Source organism: Bos grunniens, chromosome 22 (assembly GCF_055505025.1).
Source record: "Bos grunniens cultivar Pamir isolate PY7600 chromosome 22, Bosgru_T2T1.0, whole genome shotgun sequence".
Classification (NCBI taxonomy): domain Eukaryota; kingdom Metazoa; phylum Chordata; class Mammalia; order Artiodactyla; family Bovidae; genus Bos; species Bos grunniens.
The window spans coordinates 23312733-23325655 of NC_141186.1; the positions used below are offsets into that span (position 1 = coordinate 23312733).

General features: G+C 41.6%; 1 protein-coding gene across 9 annotated transcripts in view; it reads left to right on the forward strand.

The window, feature by feature from the left end:
* The window catches only part of CRBN (cereblon), a 407739-nt gene that overhangs the window by 279608 nt on the left and 115208 nt on the right, over positions 1 to 12923 (forward strand). For all 9 annotated transcript variants that reach the window (XM_086366664.1, XM_086366666.1, XM_086366661.1 and 6 more), the window contains one exon: positions 12044 to 12194. The gene's annotated coding sequence lies outside the window, so the exon portion shown is untranslated. The remainder of the gene's footprint in view (positions 1 to 12043; positions 12195 to 12923) is intronic.

Here is a 12923-nt window from a genome sequence, read left to right on the forward strand (position 1 = left end):
TGGAGTTCACTCAAACTCACGTCCATCGAGTCGGTGATGCCATCTAGCCATCTCATCCTCTGTTGTCCCCTTTTCCTCCTGCCCCCAATCCCTCCCAGCATCTAAAATTGATTGTAGTGAAGGTTGCACAACTCTGTAAATATGCTAAAAACCACTGGATTATACACTTAAACTGTGTGAATTACACAGTATATGAATACATATCTTATTAAAGTCATTACTTAAAAAAAAAGTGACCGGAAACAGAGACTTGAAATGGAGGGCGGGATACAAATGTAGAAGAGGATTATTTTTCCCCATGACATCTCATCACCTTTAAACAAACCTCTTTCTGCCTTTGTCCAAGAGGAAATTGCTGTATACAGAGTCTGTTATGGCAGTGATAGATGGTGACATCCTAGTCTAACACTGAAAAACAATCTTCTTCCACACATGGGGGGAAAAATGGCCTCTTGGCTAACTTCACCCTAATGTAATTTTTATCTCTCTTGCAAAAAAAAAAAAAGGAAATGTGCTAGGAGTAATCATTTTATATACTCTGGAATCAGAAATCTAGCATGAGTCATGCTTAGGTATGGGTCAGAGTACAGTGGAGATGTTTAATTGACCCCTTCATTGAAATTGCATTTGTTTAACTGTATTCAGTCAGTTCAGTCACTCAGTCGTGTCCGACTCTATGCGACCCCATGAATCGCAGGTCGCCAGTATTAGACCTCTGTAATGCAACAGAAACCCAACCCAAACCAGCTGCCTGAAGGAGTGGAGGGAATGAAATATATTAGCATGTGCACCCCGGGAGTCCCAAGTGTGCATGTAGCTCCTGGCCTCAGGAACGTGGAGTATGAGTGTTCGCTGACACTGTCCGTGTCATGTCTCTCTGAGAGCCCTAGCCTATGTGTTCACAACTTATGAGCTAAAACTGAGAGCATGCTATCTGTCTGACTAATTTGATCAAGTTTGAACATGAACTCTAAGGATCTGACTTTGATCACAGGCCTGTTCCTGAGCCCGTCACCATTTCCAGAGGGGAAGTGTACTGCCTGGCCCAGCTTGGTCTTTGTGCCCAGTCCGGTCCACAGTGTTGAGGAGTAGGCCATGATGCTTGACAGTCTCAAAATGACCACCTGTGGTGATGGAGGAGTTTCTCAAAGGAAAAGGGGGTTCTGTTACTAGAAGGGAGATGGGAATACATGCTGAGCAGATAGAAGCCACCACCACTGCAGTGCCCATCACATAGGAGGCTTTACTGCTAAGTTGTGGAGCGCAGTGAGGCAGGAACAGCATCTGAGAGGGCTGCCCAGCCTGGCCTCCAGGATCGTCTACCTGCCCCGGCTGGCACATTCAAGGTGGCAGCTCCCGTCTCCACTGTATTCCACCCTGTATCCTCCCTTTCCCTTTGGAAATCCTTTCTCATCACAGGGGAATGGCAGACATTTGATGAACTGCAAGCACAAATGAGGTGCATCATCTTGCTGCCGCCTGAGTACAGCTAAATTAGGTATCACAATACACTCTATCAAACATTTTAAATGGCGCAATCAGATGAGAGGTTTATGGTTCCAAAAGCACTAATGATACATCTATACTTGCTGCAAATTGTTGTTTTATGCAAAGAGTTTGTCATACCAGCTGCTGTGTTGTATGAACTGCTCCTTTTTATCTTTGACCTAAAGGTACTTCAATCAAAGATTCATTGTACTATAAATGATGACTTGCCACCCACCAAGATTGGCCATGGCTTAGAAAGTACATGTAAGAATAATTGCTTGAATTGGGTTTCTTTTGGTCCCAAAAATTCTTTGTCAATCTGGTTGAAGAGAGTTGTGTTTTTTTTTTTTTTTAATTATTTGCAAGATCCAGATGTGTAGGAAAATGGCAAGTATTTCTGCAAGTCAGACTTAAATATCTACGTTGTAGTAGTTAAATGTAGAGGTGGTTCTGTTTTCGCTTGTTTTTAATGAACTCAGTGTCTTGATCATTAGTTGTCAAATATAGTACAGTGAGCCCAGCTGGTATCAGGAATAAAGGAAAAGAACTGCATTATTCACATGTTATATGATAGTAGGAGCCATAGAGCAAATGTTTATTATGTTCCAAGTGTGTTTCCACCCTGTGCTCACAAAGAGGTCTTGTAGAAATTAATTCAGGGAAGGAAAGGCCATTCTTTATTGTCTAACTCTGTAGAGGCCTCGGTGCCTTTGGTGGAAATAATGACTTCAGAACACTGATCTCCATGGATCTCCATCATGGAGACCATCTTATTGCTATTAGTAACCAGAAGACTGAGATAGAAGAGTAGTTCAAGGAAGCTACAGATGCATGGAGCCAGGGGCTGTGCTGGAAGACAGGATAACTTCAAAGACATCAAGGCATGCAATGTTTCCAAATGCCACTTAGTGAAGGAAAGATGAGGCAACCTGAAACATTTATAACTAACCTTGAGGGAAATGGTGGGCTCACAGGGGGAGGCACCACTGCGCATTCCTTGTGAGGTTGATCCACCAGAGTAGAAAGTGATCCTTCTCCATGTGGACTCTCTGAAATTCCATCTGTAAATGGTCCTAACAGTACTCCAATCCTTAGATTGCTGAGGCAAAGAAAATTGGACTGTGGTTATGTAGATTCTATCTCTAGGTGAACGCCTTTCCTTCATAAAGCTCTGCAGAGTTATAAAACACTTCCATAGGCAGGGTCTCATTATTTTGTTGTATAGATAACAGATTTTATTTCATTGTTAAACATTTTTAGAGTATAATTGCTTTGCAATGTTGTGATAGTCTGTGCTGTACAATGAAGTAAATCAGGTATGCATACACATACATCCCCTCCCTCTTGGACCTCCCTGTCTCCCACCCGCCCCTCTCGGTCATCACAGAACGTAGAGCTGAGCTCCCTGTGTTTACAGCAGGTTCCAGTAGCCGCCTATTTTACACATGGTAGTGTATATATGTCAATCTGAGTTTTACCATCCAGTTCACAGGTAAAACTAAACCTGCATAGATAAAAACCACACACCAACCTAACGGCAAAACCAGGGCTGGCAACATTATCATGTGTTCAGAGTCCTCTGCTCCTTCCACTATCATATCAACATTGATCTCTGACTCTCACTCTGTGTATTCTTCTTCCTATCTAGTCACCATCATCCTGTCACTTCCCTGTCTTCCGATTGCCTGTTTATCAGTTTGGACGACTGTCCCTGCATATCAGCATCCATTAACCACCCTGTTTTCATCTTGCTCCCTTCATCCTTCACACAACAACCAGGATTATCTTTGAAAAATCCAAATCAGATTATTACCATGATCTTGCCCTTTGAATCAAGTTTAAACTCCTTCAGGATCTAGACCTTGCAGTTTTCTCTTATTTCATTCTCTACTCCAGTCACTGCTGGCCACTGTCAGTCAGTCCCTCCTCACTCTGTCCTCCAGGGCTTTGCACATTTTTTTTTCCCCCTCTGCTTGAAATGCTTACCTTCCATCACCCACTTTCTGCCAGCCCCTTTCACCTTCCATGGGCCCTTCACCTTGGTATCCACTCATCACCGAGGTGTTGCTGGATGCTTTGTCCTAATTGAGATGCTTCCTGAATCTTCCTTATCCCTCTTCTAGTATCTCATTCCATTTAACACTTCTCTGTTGACCTTAGCTTTTGTATCACAAGTCAGTCTTACCTTCTGTGATATACAAACACAAAAATGTCAATGGCCACTAGGATATATTATTTTTTACTGAAACCACATTCTGTTGAATCTTAACAGTGCAGGTTTCAACAAAGCAGCCTTTCCTGGGGATTCAGGAACCCAGGCTCCTTCTGTCTTGTAGCTTTGCCATCTTCCATAGTTATTGCCAAAGAGAAAAAAAGACCTGTTTTTTTTTTTTTTGGACCTACTTCATGACTTAGCTTAAAAATGATACACATCACATCATTTACATTTTATTGGCAAAAACTCATCATGAGGCTGCACTTGGAAGCAAGAGGGGTTGTGAAACATCGCTGCCAGGACAGCTGCTCCCTAGCAGCAGTGCTGCTCTATGGAAAAGGAGCATGTGTCTTTGGTTAACTGACCATCGATGTCATTCTTTGGTTTTTTGTCTTCCTTGATAGCTTGAAAGTAGGAGCTGTGTCCCTTCACTGTCACCTAGGCAATATTTGTGAAATTAATGTCATGTATATATAATATAGATAAATATTATTATTTTGTGGGTCGCAGACACCATTGTTTATATATCACATAGTCATGTACATGTTCACCTGAAACTATCAAAACATTGTTAAACAGCTATACCCCAATACAGAATTTAAAAAGTTCAAAAGAAAAATTAGTCATGCACATTTTTTTTAGGGGAAAAAAAAATGCAGATTCATGACATTTTACCTATAATTTCGTATCTTCCATGTCACAAGATAGGTAAACTCGTCACCTGTTCTCAGATAGAATGAAGGTTGGCCCAGTCGAAAATGAAGCCCACTCATGAAATCTGTAGGGGGTTCCTGGACTCCATGTGAAGAACTATGGTGTGGGATACATAGTATATTTGAACAGGTTATTTGCATCTGGCTCAAACATAGATTTTTATTCCCGGGAAATGCCATATAAGGTGGCTGTCTTGCTCTCATGATTAGGCACTCTCTCTTCAGTGTTCCCATTAATTTCCTGTATCCCTGTATCAGTGCCCAATGTATTTTGAGGTTGGTCTCCCATCAAAGTTGATTAACTCCATCTTTATCACCTTAGGGCCCTAACACACAGTAGGGCACACCAAGCATATCTTGAATAGAATGAACTGGATCAGTTGAGCACCAACCCTCTATAACGCATGTCTCACAGAAAATCAGCCTAAGGTCTACCCTAGAGAGAACACCAAGCAGAGCCCAAGTAGCGACTGAAGGGACAGTTACACACCAGAGTGACTCATCCGCAACTACAGGGGAAGGCGGGATCCATCTGGAAAACAGATGGACTGCTCCCTTTTAGCTGCACATAAATTAAATCTCACTATCTGCCAAAACAGAAAGTTAACATTGATTTTTGTGGGCTTTTTTCTCCTTAAAGAAAAAAATCCATTTGTTTATGAGTTAAAACTTCATGACAAATTTTCCTTCCATATTGTGATTATAACACCTAATTTCCTAATTAAGTATGCTAATTGCAAGTTACCTCACAAAACTACAGAACACAGAAGTATAATTATGTAATAAAAAGCTTTTATGAAACTTTCGAGGGGAAGAGGGCTGGATGCAGAAGCATCTGCTTAGCAAGAACTAGAATGCTGTTACCTACGGGCCCCCTGTGTCTGAATTACCCGTGGGTAACAATTACAAATTAGCTCCTTGCTTGCATTTCTCAAGTTTTAAGTCTGAGAAACCTCTTTCTGTAATGGAGGGCATGGCAATGAAGCTGCTGTGTGGTGAGAAAGGAGAAACCTCTTCATGGAAAAAAGGGATTCTTTCACTTCCAGGTTGATTCTGGAACAAGCCACAAGCTTCTCTGTGGTGTTTTAGGAACATGGGATTGTTCCCTTTGCCCCCTCCCCAAACATAGACACGCAGCTTCCTCTGTCATCATCTATACCCACTTAGAGAGTCTTAATGACTCCAGTTTCCTGATCTTTTATGAGACAGAATCACAAGCAAGAAGATCAGGGTAGGGCCGAGCAGAAGGGTCAAAATGGCAGAGTGTGAAGACCCTGAGCTCCTCTTCTCACAGGGAAACATGAAAATCACAAGAAGCAGATCAGAGGCAAGAGGACGGCTAGTAGAATGGACCTACATGATAAAGAACTGGGGGAAAGGAAGAAGACTAGAGGAAGAAAACCCCTGAGCTTAGGCTTGAGAGTATTTGGTGACTTGATATAATATAGGAAGGAGGTTTGGAGAAGTGCTGCTGATCAGTGTGCATGGGGTTCCTCTACTGTTTTCAGGAGGCACAAGTAAGGAGTGGGGTTTCATTAAATACCCGACAGTGCCAAGACTGTGCTTCTTAGGGTACACCTTTGCATGGATACCAGACCATGTGAGGCCCACAAATGTATTTAGACTCCTCATTATTGTCTTATCCATATTCATTCCTCAGGAATATCTTTTATTTCTGTTCTTTTTCTCCCCTATATAACCTGTTCACCTTCAGTGTGTGTGTGTGGGTATATATACACATACACACATATATATACACACCTTCTAGCTGCATTTTTCCTTTTAGGTTGTCATTTTTTAAATTTTGTAGTTGCATACAATTTTAAGGGTTACTTTCCATATACAGTTACTACAAAATATTGTCTGTATTCGCTGTGTTGTATCATACACCCCTGAGCCTGTCATTATTCAATCGTTTCTGCCTCCCGTTCCCAACCCCTACTCTGCCTCCTCCCAACAGTGGTGACCACTAGTTTGTCCTCTAAATATATAACTAACTGGTGAATATTTTAAAAAATTAGAAGTAGATTCACAGATGTAGCTGCTTTTTAAAAGAAATCCTTATTATTATCATAATTGTTGCATCCACAGTTATTTCCAATTCCTGTAAGATCTTACATTCTTCCTGTTCTCTTGGCTCTTGGGGTTTTTGTTTGGTGGTTTTATTTCATAGCTCACTGCTACCAAATCTGTCAAGCAGGCCTTAATTTTTCTAATCAGCAGTCCAAAGTTCAAGGCAAGTAAACACTTGAGCTGAAGCACTGAAAAGAAACTTGATAGAGAAAGGTTGAAACTATGTCATGTCAGCTGAGTGAGCTGCAGCCACTGTAAGATCCCATAATTGTGTTCCTGTTACTCACTGCAAGATGCTGTGTAATCCTCTCATCAAATCGTGCGTTTGGGATATTATCCCTGAGCACAATTATCAGGTTAGATTGATTTCCCCAGCCCATCTTATGTACATAATTGAAGCTATAGTCTGGCATCCATGAATCAAGTCACATCACATTGAAGTGACCTAATTCATGGTGGGATGTGGGAGGGACACTTTGATGGCACCTTGTCAAGATTCTGCTCCTGGTTCTTTTCTCCTGTGATGTGAGAGGCCAGCTAAGCTTAACCTTTCCCAAGCTGAGCGTTGAGATAGCGTGTTCTCATTTATTTACTGAGGGAACATACAGGCACTAAAATTTATTGTTCCAGAGTAGAATACAGCAAAAATTTCCTGAACCCTCACATAACCAGTGGCATCAGAATAACACTTGGAAATAGAACCACCAGCAGCCACCTAGGGCATCTTTTGGTGGCATAAGTTGACCAGAAACAGTTTCTCCAGAAAAAATAGATAGGCTTATGTCTAGAAAATTCTACTTCATACCACAGAGAGATTTTAAAGTGATGGTCATACTTATAAAAGAAAAAAATATATATTTGTGATAGCATATTACCTAGCTCATAGTGGGAGATCAATAAAGATTTGTTGAATAAATGTTTTTAAGTTAACACATGTTGGTGGTTTAATTTTTCTTTAAATTTTTGTGTTTATTTTGATAAATTCCATACACAATTCCATTAAGTTTCATGAAAGGGGGAAATGTTTTCTTTGCATGCCATAATGTAGAAAACTCTACTGGGCTTTGATTCCTAAGTTCATTTTTTAGAACTTTTATTTTGAAATAATTTTAGACTTAGAAAAAAGTAACAGAAATCATGCAGAGTTCCCACATTCCCAGCTTCCCCTTGGGCTAACCCCTTACATATCGTAAAACAACGATCAAATCTAAGAAAGTAACCTTCTACACTACTATTAACTAAACTATGGAATTCTTTCAGATCTCAATAGTTTTCTACAGTTGATTATTTTTTTCTGTTCCAGGATCCAATTAGGATCCCAAATTGCATTTAATTGTCACCTTTCCTTAGTCTCCTCTTATCCATGACAACTTCTTTATCTTTGTCTTCATGACTTGGTCACTTTTGAAGAGTGCTGTGCCTTTGTTTTAAAGACAGCCCTTCCCTTTGTGTGTGTTTGATGTTTCTTCGCTGTTAAGTGGGGATGCACAAGAGAAAAGGATGCCACGCAGGTGATGCGCTTTTCTCTGGGTGTTAGATCAGGGGGTACCTGATCATTGCTAAGTATCAGGGGTGATCTTAACTTGGTCACTTATCTAAGATGGTTTTCCAGATTTCTTGACTATAAAGTTACTTTTTCCCCTGTGTGTTATTTCTAAATATTTGAAGGAGAACCTTTGAAACTATCCAAATACTCTCTACTTAAAATTCCATCCATCCATGTTAGTATCCATCGGTGTGTCATCCCAGTGGCACTTCTTACTGTGGTATGCTTAAGATGATTTTCTCTTTCACTCTGTTTACATTTATCAATTGAAATTCTTCTTAAAGAAGAGTCATTGGTTCTCCCTCACTTTTTTGCTCCCTCACTTTTTTGCTTTTGTGAGCTCCTGGGTGTTTATTTTCTTCTTGGGGTTATAACCTGTCACTTATTTGGTGCTCACATTGTTCCACCTTTAGCCGTTCAGAACTCTGTCAGTGTGTGCCCTTGTAATATGCCCACATCCTCTGGTCTTGTTTTGTCTTTGGGTCCTCCCTTACTACCTTGCACTCCACAGTGCTCCAGGCTCATCTGTTTGCACTGCCCGTGCCCTAGAATCAGTCAGTTCACCAAAGAGCCTTTAGTTGCTTCTGTTGGAGAATGGTGTTTAAAATGGTTTTATTGAAGTGTCACCAACTCATTGCTTTTAACATTGATTTCAGGTCAGTGCTTCAGGAAGCCTGTTACAGACTGAAAGTGTCCCTCCAAATTCATACGTTGAAATCCTAACCCCCCAGTGTGATGGTCATAGGAGGTGGGGTCTTTGGATGGTACTGCTTTCTGAATGTTTGTATCTTCCTCAAAATTCACAGATTGAAATCTTAATGCCATTGTGATGTTATTAGTAGGTGGGGTCTTTGGGAAGTGCTTAACTCATGAGGGTGGGGCCTCTTGAAAAAGGTTAGTACTTTGATAAAGTACTCCCTCATCCCTTCTGCTAGGAGAGAACACATGAGAAAGTGATGAATCAGGAATAGGGCCTTCACCTAAAACCAAATCTGCCAGCACCATGACTTTGGAGTTCCCAGACTCCAGAACCTTGAGAAATGAATGTTGTTTAAACCCCTCAATCCATGGCATTTTCATTATCACAGCCCAAACAGACTAATACAGTCTCTGATCCCATCCACTTAGAAAATGAAGACACAGACCCTCAGCCTTCAACATGTATAATACATTGATGCATAATCCTGTTGACCAAGAGTAATATGTTTTTTTTTTAATTCACAATCATTGTGGCGAGGATAGCAGCAAATCAAATTCTATGCCAGCCTTAACCCTGGGGGAGGGTCCAGGCCTGCCCCCCATGACGAGTATTTAAAACCCATTGCTTCTGGGTCTTGAGGCTATACCACAAAGTAGAGCGTGTAAGGGGGGCCCAAGGGAGGAGCCCTGGCAGCTAAGACCAAGGGACAGGCACACAGGGGACTTGGCAGTGACAGTCTCCCATGTGTGGGATGGTCTCTGTAGTTTAAATGTTGGTAGAGCCATCGTGATATTCTGATTCATAATGAGAAATATATATTTGGTTTTCATCTCCATTTCTGGCACACAGTTCCTAAAACCTTTCAAATTTCAGAAGTTTGAGAGTGATAGACGCGTCTCTTTCTCTATTATGAGTTGAGTTTGGAAAAGCACCTGAGACGGGGGGCTGGTCCACAGGGGACCCAACCTTGTGATTAGACGGTTCAAGCTTTCAGTCCCACCCGCTCCCAACCTTTTCCTCCTGGGCAGGGGAGAGGGACTGGTGATTGAATCAGTCACCAATAGTGAATTACGTAAGAAGCCTTTTTGGGGGCCAGCGTGAGGCACTCCGCCCATGGCAAAGGTCATGAGGAAGGAGGCTCGATATATGCAAAGGTGGGATTGAGCCTCAGGAGTCCCCCTGGAAATCCTCGAGCATCTACCCCCATAACCAGAGCCTGTCTACTTTACTACTTTGTGCTCTCCCCTACACCTCTGACTTTACGGGAGGCTGTCCCCCACCACCTCTTTCGGAGAAGGAGTTAACTTAGAGCTCCAGTTAATAATAATTCCTGGGCGTGACAGGAGTGTTTCAACCTACAAACTCCTCTGAAAGTTCTCTAGCCTGCCTGACAGGCTTGTCCGGCCACATGTGATTGCTCACAGCCTTCCAACCGTGAGAGGCACGAGATGCTTTAAACCTTCTAAAAATAGGTTCCTTGGAAAAGTTAGAAAACAATTAGTATAAGTATAGTGGGCTGATTAGAAATTGTATTGGTGAAGGGTTTTTCATTTGTTGAGCCAATGTTTGTTGCTAAGACTCCACATCCCCTGCCCTTACACACATTAATGAATATATAGAAGAAATAAGTATTAACCTTTGATATTAATCACGTTGGACCTTAGGCTAAGTAAATTCTTTCCTTAATTAAGACCCACTACACCCTCACCCTATAGGAATGTAACTTTATTTGGGTGGCGTCTGTTTTAAGAATAATCACCCCTGGAGAAATAAGTGTCCTGGTTGACTGACTGCTGTCACAAGGAGAGGGTCATAAATTGTCAGCAGGCCCCCTGGCCAGAAGATGATGTAACACCCCTAAGACCTCTGTATACATTTGTATGAAGCACCTGACTTTGATAAAAGTCAGGACTGCTGACCCCACGTGACTTTTGCATAACATCTCAGTGTATAAAAGTAGACCACAGAAAATAAAGAATTGGGATCAGTTTCTCGAAAGACTGGTCTCCCCATGTCACTCTCTCTTTCACTCTGGCTGAGTCTCCATCTGGAGCGCAGAACCCGACATGCTTACTAATTATGCCTGGGCTTCTAAGATCTGACTGGGGAGGCCTCAGTGTCTCCTCTCCTTCGGGAGAACCGAAGGACGCCTGCAGCCTACGTAAGTGGTGCAAGCTTCTTGTCTTGAAGTTTTATTGGTCTCCCACGTAAACCAAGCTACTCAGCCTCTTTTCTCCACTGAATTTTCCTACTGAGCTATCCTCATTCTATTACTCTTTATATCTTTGATGAATATTTAAATAGTTGCTGAAGCCGTCTCCCCTTCGAATACCCTGGATCAGCTGGGGCTGGACCCCGGCAAAGCCTCCATTAAAAACCCATAGCATGGGGTTCCGAGAGCTTCCAGGTTGGAGATTCTAGGAGAGCGGTGCACTCCAAGGGCATGACAGCTCCATGCCCTTTCCCCCTACTTGCCCTGTGCATATTTTCCAGTTGGCTGTTTGTGAGTTATATCCTTTATCCTTTCTGAGTTATATCTGAGTATGTATATAGTATATAATAAACTACTAATCTAGCAAGCAAAATATTTTTCTGAGTTCTGAGTCATTCTAGCAAATTAATTAAATCCAAGGAGGAAGGCATGGGAACATCAAGTGTACTACCCAATTGGTCAGAAGCCCAGGTGGCAATCTGAACTTGTGACTGGGATCTGCAGTATGGAGGGACAGTCTTACAGGACTGAGCCCCTAATCTTTGGAATCTGATGCTGTCCCAGGTAGATTGTGTCCGAATTGAATTGATTATAGGCCACCCAGCTGGTGTCCAAGAATTGCGAAACATACACAGACAAATAAGAATAGGGTGACATAATTTTTAGCCATTCATATGTATAGCAGCTAAATGTCAGGTTCTCTGTTGACACCTTACAGGGCCAGTCGTCTACAAACCGGATGCTAATCCTGACTGGTTATACTGCATACGAGTCACTTTAACCTTCTAGCTGAGGGCCAGGACTCGAGTCAGCTCAAACTGCATCTGAATCCCATTTCTTCTACACACCAGCTGTGTAATCCTGGGCAAGTTACTTGTCCATTTTGAGCCTCTGTTTCCACAGTATAAACAGATAATGAGAACATCTACCTCACAGCATTGTATACATGGTATAATTGACATGGAACATGGCATAGTGCCCAGAACAGAGTATTTGTCTGACAAACAAGAACATGTTACTGCTACTGCTATTACAAATTATAATGTTAGTCATTATTTGATCTATAATTCAGTTTACTTTTTTCTACTCTCTGTAGAGCTTGTGAACATTGCAAAATATTCTCTGCACAAGGGGAGGGACTGTGCAATTTTGTCAAGATGATGCCGCAACAATGAGATGGAGCATCTCACCTCCTGTTGTTAATTACCTGGCATAGTTCACAGAGCTGATCAACTTTGCATGGTGTGGTAAGATAATGAATTTTTGCATTACTTTGTCTTTACAAAGCCAGAAATGGTAATTGCATAGAAATTTGTTCTCTGTTGGCATGATTAGGTAGATTTAATTAGTCTTAATGCTATAAATATCTTGGACACAATTTTAAGGATTGCACCACCTGTAATTATACTCATAGAGCACTAGAGGCAAAAGTATTCTTAATGAAATTTTAGTTTTATAAACTCACTGTGTACAAAAGAAAATTGACAACCAGAACAGTAAAGTGACTTTCTCAAGGTCACACAGCAAGAAAATGTATTTGCCCCAGATTCCAATGCTTTCTTTCAGATACAAAGTACCATTTTGCAGATAATTAATTAGCATGCACTGCTTAGAGGTGAAAATTGTGCCCTGATGAGTCTAGTTCTTAACTGACTTGTGTTGTGTCCTATGGCTTTAAGCTGGAAGCATCTAAAGAGGTGAGCAGAGAAAGTTTCATGATAGTGATAGCAATGTTGTTTCAGATTCCACAAACGTTACCTCAGTTTATGGTCAGTGCATCCCTGTGATCACTGTAGTATAGATAGGGAAACTTAAGCTCCTGGATCTCAGATTTGGAATAATGCAATCCTCTTATGTAGTCAAGGAAGACTTTGTGGAAGAGGTGCTGTGGTAGTGAGTTTGGGCTGCTAACACAGAATACCATGGACTGGGTGGTGCAAGTCTCACAGCGCTGGAGGCTGAAAGCACAAGTTCTG